Source organism: Berghia stephanieae, chromosome 5 (assembly GCF_034508935.2).
Source record: "Berghia stephanieae isolate SIO BIC M18660-M18661 chromosome 5, UCSD_Bste_1.3, whole genome shotgun sequence".
In the NCBI taxonomy this organism is placed as follows: domain Eukaryota; kingdom Metazoa; phylum Mollusca; class Gastropoda; order Nudibranchia; family Aeolidiidae; genus Berghia; species Berghia stephanieae.
In genome coordinates, this window is record NC_088364.1 from 68,198,939 (window position 1) to 68,218,053 (window position 19,115).

Consider the following 19,115-nt stretch of genomic DNA (forward strand, 5'->3'; position numbering starts at 1 on the left):
CTCATGAAATAGATCGGCAAGTGTGTCCACAACCATTGGATACACACTCCATACCATCAGGGCATGGATCATCTCTTGAGCATTCTTCCGCACACGTCCCAACCGCTCTTTTGCCAACGTCGAGTTTACCTGTAAATCGACGATAGAAAAACACGAAAGACAAAATATTAGATAGATAAAACTAAACCTTTTCGACAGTACTTACTTGGTATATGTTGTGAGGCCCTGTGAGGGAATATAAACCAACTCGATCTCTTCAATCCACCAGCTCTTCGCTACTGGAGAAAAACATCCCATGAACAAAATTTACTGAGCGTGGTTTTTCCTTTTCGGCTCCAATCGTATGGAATTCTTTTCTACCAAAAGTCGACAATGTGAAATTCTGCCAGTCTTCAAACGGCATCTAAAAACAATCTTTTTCCTTCTACTTATCGTGATACTATGTGACGTTTGAACAAGATATAAGTGTGACTGTTGTGGTGATTCTGTAGTTGAATGCGTGATACCAAAAACATTGTAACCATGCGTGGATACCGGTGCTATATCAAATAATAGTGATAATAATGATGATGTTATCAACAGCAGTACAATGCAATTATTTCTGCTTGAAGCTTGACGAAGAAAATAGCAATGAAACAATGGAAAAGGAAGATTCGATTTAATTTACAAACTCTACTAATTAGCATCCTTAGGGCTTCCAAACACGATGAGCGAGACACTAAATAAGGGATTATTTTAATCCGTAGCTATAGTATGACGTGACTTACTTGACTTATTGCCAATCGCCTCTAATCTTCGAACTGGGACGCTTTGGCAGCTTCTCTGATTTGTTGAGTGAGTTCTTTCCACTGATGACGGTCTGCTGCGATGGATTTCAGGTATTCTAAATTAAATGCTTTTCGCGTCTCAGTTCTTGTGTGTCCTCTTTTCCGAACGTGGTATCCATTCACTAAAAATAAGAGAAGCTTTAGACAAAATACACTGAGCCGAAGTTCTGTGCAAACAGGTGTCAGCCGTATTGACCGGATCTGTGATATGAATTTGGAGTAAAATTTGGTGCAGTTTACTGTCCATAATGCATGTTGGTATATAGGTTCGTATGACTGTCTACACTTCCATGTGCTTGTCCATCATCTAGTCCATAAAAGTCTCCTCTGTCTGGTGTACCATGTGATATCCCCCTGAGATGGAGGTATCGTGGCAATCCTGTATCACGTGGTCCATATCTTGGTGGACGGCATCGCAGTTGGGGCAGGCAAGGGAGGTAATATGTCCCCACCTATAGAGGTTGTTGGCTGTTCTGCCATGTCTAACTCGTATGCGGTTGCAGGATGTACACTGTTTCCTTTTCGGTGTTCTAAATCCTGGCAAGGGTTGCTTTGTTGGGTCATCGATTAGATGATCGCCTTTCGTTCGTTCCATTATTTTTTGCCATGATTCGTTTAGATCAAAATTTTCGAATGTGGAAACATAGAAAGGCTATATAGATTTCAACCGGTGCGTTGTTGGAGCTGTTCCAAGAGCGGTTTTGATAGGCGTGTTGGTGTCACGGGTGTCCAGGCGGTTGTGTTGCTTTTGGGTAACTTCCTCTCTTCTTGGGGCTATTCCGCCCATCGCTTGGAGCCACTGGGTTGTAGTTGATTTTAGTAGCCCAGATATTATCCTCAGTGTGTCATTGAGTAGAGAGTCAATTTTTGTGGTGTGTGTAGAACGTGATCAGACTGGGACGCAGTATTCTGCAACGTTGTAACATAATGCAAGTGAAGATGTTCTGAGGACTGAGGGAGTAGCTTCTCATGATGTTCCTGCTAGTTTCTTGATTATTCATTTCTTTTTCAAAGTTTGTTAGCTGTGTTTTCAATGTGTTTTTTGTATCTTACCAATCTATCTAGAGTTACTCCGGGGTATGTGGGGTGGGGGTCATAGGAGAGGTTGTCTGCTAAATAAGTAGGTGCCTTAAATTATATTACGTTTACCATTTTCTCGCTTTCATTCTAATTTTGGGGTATAGTTCACTCCAGGATAATACCAAATCATGGCGATGGGTCACAAAAAGATCATCCTTTGTTTTTCTTTGCTTTCAAGGGTTTTACGGCGCGTGCAACACACTTAGGTCATGTCAGCGCCAGTTCAAAGGAAGAACAGGGGATAGTTAAAAGTTGTATAATTACAATTAAAGCACCCAAGAAAAGAGAAGACAAAGGGCAATTGGTTCAAATAGGAAACAGATGTAGATTCCAAAAGCACACACGTAATTAGCTTGAGATCACCTAAAAGTCTCATTTAGACACAAGCACATGTCTCCACTAAGAGGAATACACTCAAATGTTTACAAATCATATATATTACATAAACAAAACATAATACAGTGCATAACAGAGAGATGATTTACAAGGAAAACAATTTTATCTCCCAAAACTAACTATACATTTGACTGCTTCCCTCTCAGCCAGGGTATCCGGCCAGGGCCAGGACAAAACCAAGTAATCTCATTCCAAGGCAAAGACAGAAAGCCAGTTGGAAAACAGATATAAGGGGAAAGAAGACTATGTACCCCCCTGTCCAAAATGGGAGAAAGATCATCCTCCTACCTACGCACGATTGTCCACAGCCGTTGAATACACATTCTTGACCATCGGGGCAATCATCATTTAAATAGCATTCGATTGTACATCTGCCAGGTCCTTGTCCTTTTACAACGGTACTTGCCGCCACTGTCCATCAACATCAACAATGGGGGAATGGAAATCGAAAACATTCATTTTATGACATTAGTAGTAGTAGTAGTAGTAGTAGTAGTAGTAGTAGTAGTAGTAGTAGTAGTAGTAGTAGTAGTAGTAGTAGTAGTAGTAGTAGTAGTAGTAGTAGTAGTAGTAGTAGTAGTAGTAGTAGTAGTAGTAGTAGTAGTAGTAGTAGTAGTAGTAGTAGTAGTAGTAGTAGTAGTAGTAGTAGTAGTAGTATAATAGTAGTAGTAGTAGTAGTAGTAGTAGTAGTAGTAGTAGTAGTAGTAGTAGTAGTAGTAGTAGTAGTAGTAGTAGTAGTAGTAGTAGTAGTAGTAGTAGTAGTAGTAGTAGTATTTTTGTTGGGTTTCTTTTTGTGAGGGGGGGGGGAGTTGTTTGTTTTGTTTTGTTTTTTTAATTGTTTTCAGTAAAACGGATACACTTAGCTCAAGGATCATAACCCACCAGGACCTAATACAATGTCGATGTGGTGGATCCAAACAAGTATTGCTCTGTACCATTATCATCTCTTTAATTCCTCTGCTAATAAAAACGTGTTAATTCAAACAAAAAATAAGGGGGGGGGGTCAATATAGTATGGGGGGAAAACTTACCGTAAAGAATTACAAGAGTTACAAACACCTTCATTTTCCAGGAGAGAAATCCTTGGCTTATGCGGCAATGTCAGTAAGAAAATTATCGTCCGTCTCTAGTCTCTTCCTACTTCCTCTAGATTCACCCACTATCAAAATGAAACACTGTGGAAAACGTTAATCACAATATGTTACTCCCAACGTTAGCTATTCTAAAAATATACTTTGACAAAACGCCGTAAATATCATTTTGGCCAGAATTGTTTATATGAGTGAATTACAATGACTCTTGTTTTTTTGTTTTGTTTTTGTTTTTGTTTTTGTTTTTTTTTTAAATTATTTTTAGGGTTTTACGGCGCTTGCAACACATTTAGATCATATCAGCGCCAGTAAAAAGGAAGAAAATTCTAGATGTACAATTAAACGGACTAGAGGAAAAAGTAAGACAAAAGGGGAATGGTTCAAATTTGGAACAGATGTAGATTCCAAGAGCACAATATCTATACTTAGTTTGAGATCACCTAAAAGTCTCACCCAGACACTAGCACAAGAATCTTCTTCGAGGAATACACTCAAATGTTTACAAATCAAATGTTAAATATGAAAAAATAACAGTATTTAACAGATGAGTGAATTACAGTGAAAAAAATATATTCTCCCAAAACTATAATTATATATTCGACTGTTTTTCTCCGAGCCAAGGACTCATGCCAGGGTCAGGACAAAACAAAGTAATCTCATTCCAAGACAAAGGCAGAATGCAATTTGGAAAACAGGTATAGGGGTATAGAAGATACAGCAAGTACCTCCCTGCCCACTATGGGAGGTCGGGAATCCCACCCAGACATAAGGGTATAGAAGACACAGCAAGTACCTCCCTGCCCACTTAAACCTGATACTTCTGAAGTCTCAATGCTTAATCAATTTAGACAAATTCACGTTTTGTGGTTTTGTGGTAAGATACTCGCCTTCGGACCGGTGGGTCCAGGGTTCAAGTCCTTCCCGCTCTGATCGGCGAAAATTTGATTCCTTGGAAAAGGTTCTTAGCTCGTATTCTTTCAACTACTCAAGTAGGAAATTAATATCGGGTTGTTAGCATGGTCTCCAGAAAAAAAAAAAAGATATATATAATATCGCTTTTTGGGTGTCATTCCTCTTCCTACATGTTAAGTGTTGCTGCTTGTTAGAGATCCCTTGTAAAGTGCTTTGAGCATGTTTAGTGGATTTTTCCTTTTATAATTGTTTGAAAAAGAACATACCCAAGTCTACAGTCGAGCTCCTACGAGGAACCTTCGTATGAATATAAATTATAAAGGGTGATCACGTAACAGGAGACTGGTTACACTTAGAGACAATTGGAGAAACTTGTTCAGGACATATGAATATTTTAAAACTTGAGCTTTCATATATCGCAATATCCACTTAACATGCTCAAAGCGCTTTACAAAGACTCCCTAGCCAATAGCAACAATTGACACGTAGATTGAAGCATGACAGGGGGTTTTTTTTCGGACAGAGACAACGCCGTTAATGGCCAGGTTCTCATTTTACACCTGAGTACGGTGAGAGAATGTGAGTAAAGCGACTTTTCCAAGGACTCAACTATGCCCCAAGCGATGCTCGAACGCAGGACTATCCGATCCGAAAGCGAGTGTCATACTACAAGACCACATAGCCGCACATGACCATCACCATGGAGAAGGTTTGACTTTGGCCCATGCCCTGGAGAAGGGGGGGGGGGGAGAGAAGAGGATTCAAAGCATAAGGAAGTAAATGAGGCTCATCTTATTTCATCGATTTTGAAGTGAAAAACCCCAGGACACAATTCTGAAAAAAGCTATTTATCACTGTACTACTATATGATATCAAACATCACAAACATAGAGAGTATTCTGCCAATAAATTATCCTGCCTCATTAAATAGCAGCTTCCCATTATCCGAGAGTCATTAGACCAGAGAGATAAGTTTTATTGTTTTAAAATGTGCAGTGGATAATTAATAATTCCGTCCCTGAGAAATTTATGAAGCATAACATAATTTAGTTGTATTAGTCGATCTAACTTGGATGTAAATGTCATCTCAGTCTGTTTTAATCATTTCAATGTTTTGTGCCAATTATACTGACAAATAATTAGGCATTCCAAGTTGGACTAGGGCTCTATGCTTAGTCAACTTTGAAAAACATGTTAATGACACGTTCTACTATAAATTTAACGTTCTAATTTTTTGATCTATTTCATAATTGTATGTGTCAGGTGCAAAATGCATAAAGTTCGCTCATCAAATGAATTCTGAAGCTGGTACACGTAATAAAATAATTTGTTTTTCTTCCAAAACTAACCAGTTAATGGTCAGAATAACTGTAATGTCATATACTCTTTGTATATATATAAAATATTGTGTTTTTTGTGTGGTTTTTTTTTTGTTTGTTTGTTTGTTTGTTTTAAATTATTGATACATTTCAGGTTTGAATAACTCGAGAGCTATGTAATATTTCATCAAAGGGTCTTTGGCTTCATGTGTAGAATTTATTCAAGTTTTGATTGATATGAGTTTTAACACTGTGCGCCCTTTGGTAGCTGAACTATGACGTCATCAGTAGAAACGGGTAATTTTGATATAAATCGTGATTTATTTTGGCTTGTCCGACATGAATCTCGAAAGTATATTTCATTTAACATGTCAATCTAAACCCTCTTCCGCACTAGGACAGGACTGTCCTGGGACAGTCCTGTCCCAAATCTGTTACATATAGAATTTAGAGAAATCTTCCGCACCTATTGGGACGGGACAAAACAGTCCCGTTGTGTCCCAAGCCGTTGTGAAATGCTACAAAATCAACGGGACAGGACTGTCCCAGTCCCGTGTTCATATCGTTTGTGATAGTAGAAAAATATAGCAGACTTCCGCACTAGGACAAAAAAGTCCCAGACTTGGCGGCGCCGTGTCAAAATTGAAATGCCTGTCTTTATTTTCTGCATCCCTACTACTACTACTTACTACTACTACCTTACTACTACTACTACTACTATACTACATACTATTTTCTACTGTTGCTTCTGCTGCTGCTAATGCCACTAATATATTAATACCTACATCCCTTACATTTTGTATTTATTTCCAATTCCATTGTATTTATTTTCCAACAATAGTCCACACTTTATTTTAGTTCACTGTCTTCTTTACTGCATTACACAGTACCTACCCGCCCCCTCTTTTAACATAATTAAGTACGCACCTTTTATAAATTTCTATTGCTCTGTTTTAATTCGCGCTTCCTCACAAAGTAGCATACAATTTCCTGCCCATCAATGTTTTTGTTTATGCATCTTAACAACGCCACTACCACATTATCTCATTCGTCTGTAGTTTTTAATTCATCATGTGTTGTTGATGAAGGGGAAACCCGAAACGTCCATTTTATCTGTTTTCGTATATTAAATTGAAACTTACATTCAGTTTCACAGTTATGATTTATTTATTTATTTCAATTCTGAATATAAAAAAGCAAGAACAATTCAAAAAATAATTCTATGTGATGAAACCATGTACAGAAGGCATAGCAACATAAACATTTTCGGCAATTTAAAAACGTATGTTTATAAATATAATTTAAGAAGTGTCATACTTTGTGACACAGCAGTAACGTGTCTAAAACCGGTCGCACATCTATTCGGTACCTTGTGGGATCAATTATCTTTATCGTTATTTATTCCGGGAATTTTCAATGAAAATATTTTTAAGTAAGTCCTTCTGAGCCACTTGGACTCATCTAAGACAAATTAACTCCTTTAGAGCCTTGTAGCCAATGGTGCAGGAGTTATTCCGGTTTCAATAGCGTGAAGCGGACAATTAACGTATTTGTTTGAAAATCTTTGAACAGGACGCTAGTCTATCGCAGATTACTATCCCAGCTTGACAGGTACCCTTTTACACCTGAATGGAGTGAGTGATTGGAGTAAATTTTCTTGCTCTAGAAAGAACAAATTGGCTTCGGTCGGAATCGAACACAGAACCTCTGAGTCCAGAGTACAACGCGCTAACCATGGGCCATCTTGCCTCCTAAGCTTATAAATCCGGAACTTATCCATGCTTCTGTAGCGTAGAGCAGACAGATAACAGTTTAAAATTTAAAAAAGATAAAATTCCCTTTTTCATCCCATAGGGGAAATTTTTCTCGAGGGTCTATTCCAAGGGAAGACTGGAATAACCCAGGCGTCAGCCGCAATGCAGCGCCGCAAATTGAGCTAGGGCGAGGTATAACCCAGGCGTTAGCCGCAGTGCAGCGCCGCAAATTGAGCTAGGCAACATCAGCAACAGGCGCATCAGCGGGTGATCGAACTGATGCCTTTCGGGTACGAAGCAAAGACCGTACCACCGAGCCATGCTGACTTTCTATTATCCTCTTGAATGATGCTAGTCAGTCAAAGATTACTTTCATCAGCGAACTGGTAGTCATTTGCACCTGGGTAAAATGAGGTGATTCCAAGAAAGTCATTTTAAGATAAGATCGGAGATCACCATAGAGTCTACGGAATTGACCCTTGAGCAATCTTTGGGTCATTAAAGGATGCACCCAATATTGTTTTCTCTTTTATCTTTTTTTTCACGTAGTAAAGCACAGAAATATGCAACCTCTATTTCATCCATTACTACTACTACTACTACTACTACTACTACTACTACTACTACTACTACTACTACTACTACTACTATGTAGTAGTAGTAGTAGTAGTAGTAGTAGTAGTAGTAGTAGTAGTAGTAGTAGTTGTAGTAGTAGAAGTAGTGGTAGAAGAGGTGGTAGTTGTAGTGGTGGTGGTGGTAGTAGTAGTAGTAGTAGTAGTAGTAGTAGTAGTAGTAGTAGTAGTAGTAGTAGTAGCAGTAGTAGTAGTGGTAGTAGTAGTAGTAGTAGTAGTAGTAGTAGCAGTAGTAGTAGTAGTAGTAGTAGTAGTTGTTGTTGTTGTTGTTGTTGTTGTTGTAGATGTAGTAGTCGTAATAGTAGAAGTAGTAGTAGTAGTAGTAGTAGTGTAGTTAGTAGTAGTAGTAGTAGTAGCAGTATTAGAAGTAGTAGTAGTAGTAGTAGTAGTAGTAGTAGTAGTAGTAGTAGTAGTAGTAGTAGTAGTGGTAGTAGTAGTAGTGTGTAGTAGTAGTTAGTAGTAGTAGTAGTAGTAGTAGTAGTAGTAGTAGTAGTAGTAGTAGTAGTAGTAGTAGTAGTAGTAGTAGTAGTAGTAGTAGTAGTAGTAGTAGTAGTAGTAGTAGTAGTAGTAGTAGTAGTAGTAGTTGTTGTTGTTGTTGTTGTTGTTGTTGTTGTAGTAGTAGTAGCAGCAGCAATAATATTACTCTTGCTATAAGAATATTTCATAATTATATAAATCTTATGTAAACAAATCCCATTGTACAGTGTAAAAAATCATTATCGTCATGTCGTATCTTATGTTGATTCATAAAATGTGAATTATTAGATTTGTACCAAGGACTTAATTTTTAAATTATTAATTTATAATTCAAACTATTAAATAACTAATCTATTAATTAGAAGATTTTACATTATTATTATCACCATTATAATCATCATTATTATTATTATATTATTATTATTATTATTATTATTATTATTATTATTATTATTATTATTATTATTATTATTATTATTATTTTTTTATTATTATTATTATTTTTTATTATTATTATTATTATTATTATTATTATTATTATTATTATTATTATTATTATTATTATTATTATTATTATTATTATTATCATTATTATTATTATTATTATTATTATTATTATTATTATTATTATTATTATTAATTATTATTATTATTACTATTATTATCATTATTACTATCATTGTTTGCCTTGCTTTATTAGTGATTTTATTTACTTGATTTGTTGATGAAAATATTATATTCTTGTTTGAGTTATATTGGCAATTGCCTACAAATAAACTTTTGAATCTTGTAAAAAAAAAAAAAATAATGCATTCGCGAAGGTGTGTCCCGGGACAGTCCTGTCCTAGTGCGGAACCCCTTTTGAATAGAAGTTATCTCCAGTGGGACAGGACAAATTTGTCCTGGGACAGTTTTGTCCTAATGCGGAAGGAGTCTAACACCTCTTCCGCACTAGGACAGGACTGTCCTGGGACAGTCCTGTCCCAAATCTGTAACATATAGAATTTAGAGTAATCTTCCGCACCTATTGGGACGGGACAAAACAGTCCCGTTGTGTCCCAAGCCGTTGTGAAATGCTACAAAATCAACGGGACAGGACTGTCCCAGTCCCGTGTTCATATCGTTTGTGATAGTAGAAAAATATAGCAGACTTCCGCACTAGGACAAAAAAGTCCCAGACTTGGCGGCGCCGTGTCAAAATTGAAATGCCTGTCTTTATTTTCTGCATCCCTACTACTACTACTACTACTACTACTACTACTACTACTACTACTACTACTACTACTACTACTACTACTACTACTACTACTACTACTACTACTACTACTACTACTACTACTACTACTACTATTTCTACTGTTGCTTCTGCTGCTGCTAATGCCACTAATATATTAATACCTACATCCCTTACATTTTGTATTTATTTCCAATTCCATTGTATTTATTTTCCAACAATAGTCCACACTTTATTTTAGTTCACTGTCTTCTATACTGCATTACACAGTACCTACCCGCCTCCCCTCTTTTAACATAATTAAGTACGCACCTTTTATAAATTTCTATTGCTCTGTTTTAATTCGCGCTTCCTCACAAAGTAGCATACAATTTCCTGCCCATCAATGTTTTTGTTTATGCATCTTAACAACGCCACTACCACATTATCTCATTCGTCTGTAGTTTTTAATTCATCATGTGTTGTTGATGAAGGGGAAACCCGAAACGTCCATTTTATCTGTTTTCGTATATTAAATTGAAACTTACATTCAGTTTCACAGTTATGATTTATTTATTTATTTCAATTCTGAATATAAAAAAGCAAGAACAATTCAAAAAATAATTCTATGTGATGAAACCATGTACAGAAGGCATAGCAACATAAACATTTTCGGCAATTTAAAAACGTATGTTTATAAATATAATTTAAGAAGTGTCATACTTTGTGACACAGCAGTAACGTGTCTAAAACCGGTCGCACATCTATTCGGTACCTTGTGGGATCAATTATCTTTATCGTTATTTATTCCGGGAATTTTCAATGAAAATATTTTTAAGTAAGTCCTTCTGAGCCACTTGGACTCATCTAAGACAAATTAACTCCTTTAGAGCCTTGTAGCCAATGGTGCAGGAGTTATTCCGGTTTCAATAGCGTGAATGCTACAAAAATGCTACAAAATCAACGGGACAGGACTGTCCCAGTCCCGTGTTCATATCGTTTGTGATAGTAGAAAAATATAGTAGACTTCCGCACTAGGACAAAAAAGTCCCAGACTTGGCGGCGCCGTGTCAAAATTGAAATGCCTGTCTTTATTTTCTGCATCCCTACTACTACTACCACTACTACTACCACTACCTCTACCACCGACCTCTACTATCACTACCACGACTGCTACTACTACAACTACTACTACTACTACTACTACTACTACTACTACTACTACTACTACTACTACTACTACTGCTGCTACTACTGCTACTACTACTACTACTACTACTACTACTACTACTACTACTACTACTACTACTACTACTACTAGTACTACTACTACTACTACTACTACTATTTCTATTGTTGCTTCTGCTGTGGCTAATGCCACTAATATATTAATACCTACATCCCTTATATTTTGTATATATTTCCAATTCCATTGTATTTATTTTCCAACAATAGTCCACACTTTATTTTAGTTCACTTCCTATACTGCATTACACAGTTCCTTCCCGCCTCCCTCTTTTGACATAATTAAGGACGCACCTTTTATAAATTTCTATTGCTCCGTTTTAATTCGCGCTTCCTCACAAAGTAGCATACAATTTCCTGCCCATCAATGTTTTTGCTTATGCATCTTAACAACGCCACTACCACATTATCTCATTCTTCTGTAGTTTTTAATTCATCATGTGTTGTTGATGAAGGGGAAACCCGAAACGTCCATTTTATCTGTTTTCGGATATTAAACTGAAGCTTACATTCAATTTCACAGTTATAATTTATTTATTTATTTCAATTCTGAATATAAAAAAGCAAGAACAATTCAAAAAATAATTCTATGTGATGAAACCACGTACAGAAGGCATAGCAACATAAACATTTTCGGCAATTTAAAAACGTATGTTTATAAATATAATTTAAGAAGGGTCACACTTTGTTACACAGCAGTAACGTGTCTAAAACCGGTCGCACATCTATTCGGTGACTTGTGGGATCAATTTTCTTTATCGTTATTTATTTCGGGAATTCTCAATGAAAATATTTTTAAGTAAGTCCTTCTGGGCCACTTGGACTCATTGTAAAACAAATTAAGTCCTTTAGAGCCTTGTAGCCAATGGTGCAGGAGTTATTCCGGTTTCAATAGCGTGAAGCGGACAATTAACGTATTTGTTTGAAAACCTTTGAACGGGACGCAAGTTTGTAGTCTATCGCAGATTACTATCCCAGCTTGACAGGTGCCCTTTTACACCTGAATGGAGTGAGTGATTGGAGTAAATTTTCTTGCTCTAGAAAGAACAAATTGGCTTCGGTCGGAATCGAACACAGAACCTCTGAGTCCAGAGTACCACGCGCTAACCATGGGCCATCTTGCCTCCTAAGCTTATAAATCCAGAACTTATCCATGTTTCTGTTGCGTTGAGCAGACAGATAACAGTTTAAAATTTAAAATAATAAAATTCCCTTTTTCATCCCATAGGGGAAATTTTTCTCGAGGGTCTATTCCAAGGGAAGACTGGAATAACCCAGGCGTCAGCCGCAATGCAGCGCCGCAAATTTAGCTAGGACAAGGTATAACACAGGCGTCAGCCGCAGTGCAGCGCCGCAAATTGAGCTAGGCGAGGTGACTTACTCAACTGATGCCTTTCGGGTACGAAGCATGCTGACTTTCTATTATTCTCTTGAATGATGCTAGTCCGTCAAAGATTACTTTCATCAGCGAACTGGTACTCATTTGCAACTGGGTAAAATGAGGTGATTTTAAGAAAGTCATTTTAAGATAAGATCGGAGATCACCATAGAGTCTACGGAATTGACCCTTGAGCAATCTTTGGGTCATTAAAGAATGCACCCAATATTGTTTACTCTTTCAATTTGTCTTTTTTTCCCCACGTAGTGAAGCACAGAAATATGCAACCTCTATTTCATCCATTAGTAGTAGTAGTAGTAGTAGTAGTAGTAGTAGTAGTAGTAGTAGTAGTAGTAGTAGTTGTTGTTGTTGTTGTTGTTGTTGTTGTTGTTGTTGTTGTAGATGTAGTAGTCGTAATCGTAGTAGAAGTAGTAGTAGTAGTAGTAGTAGTAGAAGTAGTAGTAGTAGTAGTAGTAGTAGTAGTAGTAGTAGTAGTAGTAGTAGTAGTAGTAGTAGTAGTAGTAGTAGTAGTAGCAGCAATAACATTACTCTTGCTATAAGAATATTTCATGATTATATAAATCTTATGTAAACAAATCCCATTGTACAGTGTAAAAAATCATCGTCATGTCGTATCTTATGTTAATTCATAAAATGTGAATTATTCGAGTTGCAATTGCCTACAAATAAACTTTTGAATCTTGTAAAAAAAAAAAAAAAAATAATGCATTCGCGCAGGTGTGTCCCGGGACAGTCCTGTCCTAGTGCGGAACCCCTTTTGAATAGAAATTTTCTCCAGTGGGACAGGACAAATTTGTCCCGGGACAGTTTTGTCCTAGTGCGGAAGGAGGGTAAGGATGTCAACTTGGAACATTGCCTTGACACTGTAAAATTATTTTGTATGACGTCACCGGAAGACAAAAAAAAAGAGAAGCCGTTCGCCCTGTCATATTACTCATGCTGCAAAAGACGTGGGACGAACTGCTGGAGAGACGCTTGTGGCTTATCATTCAAAAGGGTGGTGGTAACGTCGAGCTTTAGATCGGACAATGGGAGCGATCTTTTTTCATGTTTTCGTCCAACCAAGTTATCAATCACATGATTTGTTGCTGTCCAACGATTGGATATTTCTTCAGAAATGTAAACACGCTGCTTTGTTTATGAAAGTTGTAAGCATACCCATGTGTCAAGCTGAACAAATAAATGACCAATCGTGATGGTAGATATTTCAACAACTGTGAACACTTGTCACTATGTAGGTCACTTTGAGCACATATTCCAATGTGACCAATGACCTCGAGCACATGGAAATGTAATATAGATCATGCCCATTGCACAAACACACGATCACAAGTAAGATATCACACAAAAAAAACTTTTATAAATTTGAATTAATATTTTAAAAACCAAATTGATGTCGTTGCAGCTGTATTTAAACCTGAAATGTGTTCATGATTAAAAACAAACACCGTAAATTAATTACGATATATTTAAAAAATTACCCTTTTCTACTCATGGCATCATAACTCAGCTACCAAAGGGCCCACAGTCTTAAAATTTATATCAATCAAAACTCAAATAGATTCTGCGCTTATGGCAAAAACCGTTTGATGAAATCTTACATAGTTTTGGAGTTATTCAAATCTGAAATATGTCAATAATAATTTTAAAAAATTACACTGTATGTGACCTGTCATTTCCAAACTGGATTATGTCGAAGTGGACAAGTTGTCAAAAAGTTATTTTACAGTTAATATTACAGAAAATGTGAACTTTTAGTTTTTGTTGCTCTTAGAATAATTATATCTATCTCAATGAATCGTATAAATGTAGCCTAATTCTCGTATTTTTCGCACTTTTATTTCAAATTTTTAGCATCCTTTACGCTATGTGTTCTAGTGGTATGAGAGTGTCGAGCGACGCATAGTTCAGTCATTGGAAAAGGCTCTTTTTGTCACATTCTCTCACCGTACTCAGCTGTAAACTGAGTACCTACTGGTTGTTAACAACGTTGCCTATGCCCTAACAAGCATCGTGTCTCGTCCTATTTATTAAGTGTTCCTGTTGGCTCGGGACCCCTTGTAACGCGATTTGGGCAGGTTTAGTGGACATTGCGCTATATAAAAGCTCAAGTTTTAAATAAACACGACATAACACCGTTTTGAGGCAATTGGTCACACGTGTGACTCGGTGCCTCCAAGTGATATCTCATGTGAAAATACTAATGATGATGATGATGATGATGATGATGATGATGATGATGATGATGATGATGATGATGATGTCAGAGAGAAAAAGGTAAACATGTAAAATTAGCGTCATGATGCTAAAGTTAAGACATAGTTTTTCACCAATGCCAAAAAGATGAAAAGAATTCTCTATTGCGTAATAAAACTGCTTGGTTTGTGACTTTCATATTTGGAACTCAACATTTCTTTGAAAATAGAAGCAAAGATTCACAGCACCACGATTAAAGAAAACTGATTGGGAGGAATCCCGTAGTTTCACAGCACTTTTATTATATTACTTAATCTTTAAGCCATTATGGACTTGCAATGGGAGCGATCTATATTCATGTTTTCGTCAAACCTAGTCATCAATCACATAATTTGTTGCTGTACAACGATTGGACATTTCTCAATGCATCTAAACACGCTGCTTTGTTTATGAAAGTTGTAAACATACCCATGAGTCATGCTGAGCAAAATGACCAATTGTAGCGTTGGATATTTCTCAAATTGTGAACACTTTTCACTATTTGGGTCATTTGGCGCACACTTTGCAATGTGACCAATGACCTCGAGCACATGGAAATGTAATATAGATCGTGCCCATTAGTTGTGATGTTCAATAAATATTACTATTTAAGGTAAGTTTCACTTTTATAAGTGCTGTGATTTTTCTAATTTCAAAAACAAATTGCTGAGTCGGTGGTCGTTTAAGACTCCTGCCGACGTCATTAATACTTTGTTTCCCATCAATTTCGATATTGCAAATGATAGCAAACATTGTGTTTCATACGTTATAGTTATCTTTTATTAGGGTCGAGGGAGGGGGGGGGGGGGGGGAGAGACCCCCCGCCGACCCGCGTGCTGTGAAACTACGAAAGTCCTTCCGCCAATTTAATTTAATTGATTTTTTAAATTAAGAAAATAAACTTACCTGTCGCTCTGACACCACTACAAGTAATCACAGACTTTTATAATTTTCTAGTTGTGACAATAAATATAATATGATAGCCAGCTCCTAGTTGTGACAATAAATATATGATAGCCAGCTCCAATGTCCATTCGTCTGTGCTCGTCACACCTTGTTGTGACAAGATCTCTGTGCTATCGCCAATTGTGTTGGAGTTGACTGTCGTAATATGTAAACATATTATCATAATGTTATGTTGAAACGCAAAGATAAAAAGCTTTGACAAGAGTTCGTTATTAACGGTCAATTTGAATTGCATAATCACTGTTTCGGTCGGTGATCAAAAAGCTTTGCGCATAGGCCGTTGTCTTGAAATGACCACGCTTTTTTTTATTTTGATCTATGATAATCTCTTGTTTGTGTCATAAACAAGCTCGTGTGCTGATTCCGCTCTTTGATTACGACAAATGTGTAACAAAAATGGTGGTATTGAAACGTATGATTCCAAACTATTAATTTGTCAGCAACAAACACTCGAGAAAGGCTACGATAAAAATAATAGAGATACTAATGACGTATTGGTAAAATATGATTTGCAGAGGAAGCACTTTCATTTGATTGTCAGCTTATAATAATAATGATGATGATGATGATGATGATGATAATGATGATGATAATAATAATAATAATAATAATAATAATAATAATAATAATAATAATAATAATAATAATAATAATAATAATAATGTGTGAGATAATTTTGATGTAGCTAGAACTGTGTATTTTCCATTTTTAAAGGGATAATCATCATTCATCTACTTTGTATTTAGATATGGATAAGTACGGTAACTTCGGAAGTGCGCTTTAGCAATACAATACCCTTACCCTTCAGGACGAGGCCATGGAACCAGAGTTTATCCCTGTTTTTGTAGCGTAAAGAGCGTAAAGCAGACAGTATTCACAGCTCGTTACCCTTTGGATAGGACGGTATGCCAACGTAAAATAGTATATCAGTCAAACCTATGAGATCTCGCTACCCAATTATTGCTGGGTTGGCAATGGAAGGGGGGGGGGGTGGTAGGAAAAGAATCTCGAATGCACCCGAGAATGATATTGCTCCCTTTGTGAGGTAAGTGCTCTACCACTGAGCTTTCAGGACCCTCCATCCCCCACCCTCCCGCCCCTTCGGCAATAAGCATGCTTCATTTTCCTACTCACGACCATGCTTGAATCCGGCGTCGACTGTATTATGTTACCACTAGTCAGTAATCCGGATCGTCCACGGATTTGGACGTAGGATCTTGTTATAATCTGCTATATCCAGGATGGAAACTATGTAACGGCTATGTGGTCTTGTGGTATCATACTCGCCTTCGGATCGGAAGTACTTGGGTTCGAGTCCTGCTCTGAGCGGTGCATAGTTGAGTCATTGGAGAAGGCTCTTTACTCACATTCTCTCACCATATTCAGGTGTAAAATGAGTACCTGACCGTTAAGAGTGTAGTCTCTGTCGGGGAAAAATTGTAATATCGCGTACAAACAGGCACTGGTCTTGTCTTACATGCTTAGTGTTGCTGTTGGCTAGGAACCCCTTATAAAGCGCTTTGAGCACGTTTGCGCTATATCAATAAATGAATAAAAAATAAATAAATAAAATTCCCTTTATTCGTCCCATGGGGGAAATTTGTCTTGAGGGTCTATTCCAAGGAAAGACTGGAATAACCCAGGCGTCAGCCTCAGTGCAGCGCCGCAAATTGAGCTAGGGCGAGGTGAATTGTTCAAGGCCACACAGCGCAGCGGCGAGTGATCGAACTCGGTACCTTTCGGGTACGAAGCAAAGACTGTACGGCTGATCCACCCCCCCCCCTTATTAATGATCTAATTAATTAACGCGGAATTCACTGATTATTCTTTGGAGACAGAAACTGATAGTAACATTAATAATAATAATAATAATAATAATAATAATAATAATAATAATAATAATAATAATAATAATAATAATAATAATAATAATAATAATAATAATAATAATAATAATTAATAATAATAATATAATAATATAATAATAATAATAATATAATAATAATATAATAATAATAATAATATAATAATAATAATAATAAATAATAATAATAATAATAATAATAATAATATTAATAATAATAATATAATAATATTAATAATAATAATAATAATAATAATAATAATAATAATAATAATAATAATAATAATAATAATAATATTTAATAATAATAATAATAATAATAATAATAATAATAATAATACACATTTATATAGCGCTCATTATCGAGTAAAACACAAGCTCTGGGCACTTTACAATATAAATATCAATTTTAAGTGAAAAAAAAATAATAATAATAATAATAATAATAATTCATTATTTTTATTTAGACCGATAGTCAGTTCGCGCAAATTGAATCTCAATGCAAACACTTCCGGTTCTTTTAATACTGCCTCAGTGGCACAACACTTATTCTTCATCTCTGTCTGATAAAGGGAGTTAAATGTTAAATTATAGATAGTATGCGCTTGGCTAGGGATCTCACAACATTGCCATCCGGAATTATAAAGGACCAACTAACAAAACTTTGTGTAACCATGATCGTTTATAGTCAGGTTAATACAGTTTAGTGAGAATTACTCATAAACACGGATGGCAAAAATCAATAACAAAGACCTGAGTGACGTCAACGTCGAACTATCTATAAAATGAGGAGGGGGGGGGGGGGGGTCCTTGTAACGTCCCGTGATGTTTCCATTGCACAATTTAATCGTTCTTAGAGAATGTACGAAAAGACTAGGTGGTATCGTTATTGTCATTGCTCTGGGATACAAATTAGTTCCACATTGTTTGTTTTTGTTTTTAATGTTTTTACGACGCTTATGACACAATTTAGGTCATATTAGTGCCAGTAAAAAAGAACAGAGAATGGGAAAGTCAAAAATATCTAGATTAAATTAAAAGCACACGAGAATAGCAGATAAGACTAAAGGGAATGGTTCAAATAGAGAACAGATGTAGATTCAAAGGGCACACCAACGATGTACTTATGTTGTTTGTTTGTTTTTAAGGGTTTTACGGCGCTTGCAACACATTTCGGTCACATCAGCGCCAGTAAAAGGGAAGAAAATGGGATGGTAAAAAGTTATAGAATTACAATTTAAGCACCCAAGAAAAAGTAAGACACAGGGGAATTGGGAACAAATAGGGATCAGATGTAGATTCCAAGAGCATACCATCAATGTACTTAGTTTGAGACCACCTATAAGTTTCATCCGATCACAAGCACAAAATCCAACAAAGAGGAATACACTCAAATGCTTACATTATAAATTCAAAATAACAAATATAATAATACATAACAGAGAGATGATTTACAAGGGAAAAAAATATTATCTCCCAAAACAATAACTATGCATTTGACTGTTTCCCTCCCAGCTAGGACTCCGGCCAGGGCCAGGACAAAACCAAGTAATCTCATTCCAAGACAACAGAAAGCATGTTGGAAAACAGATATAAGGGGATAGAAGACACAGTATGTACCTCCCTGCCCACTATGGGAGGTCAGGAACTAACCCAGTCAATGTACTTAGAGATCATCTAAAAGTCTCATCCAATCACCAGCACA

General features: G+C 36.4%; 2 long non-coding RNA genes across 9 annotated transcripts in view; one reads left to right on the forward strand and one right to left on the reverse strand.

Moving 5' to 3' along the window:
• On the reverse strand, positions 1-15,636 carry LOC144973494 (uncharacterized). The gene is made up of 4 exons (XR_013645555.1): positions 15,487-15,636; positions 3,335-3,478; positions 2,592-2,714; positions 1-129 (listed from the first exon to the last, which is right to left on the reverse strand). It is a non-coding gene; the product is annotated as an uncharacterized LOC144973494 (long non-coding RNA).
• The window catches only part of LOC144973495 (uncharacterized), a 27,037-nt gene continuing 21,201 nt past the window's right edge, over positions 13,280-19,115 (forward strand). For 5 of the 8 annotated variants that reach the window (XR_013645557.1, XR_013645559.1, XR_013645558.1 and 2 more), the window contains exon 1: positions 13,280-13,464. This is a non-coding gene — a long non-coding RNA (uncharacterized LOC144973495). Of the gene's footprint in view, positions 13,678-19,115 lie in introns of all 8 variants that reach the window. The other 3 variants (XR_013645561.1, XR_013645560.1, XR_013645562.1) reach the window with 1 other exon arrangement.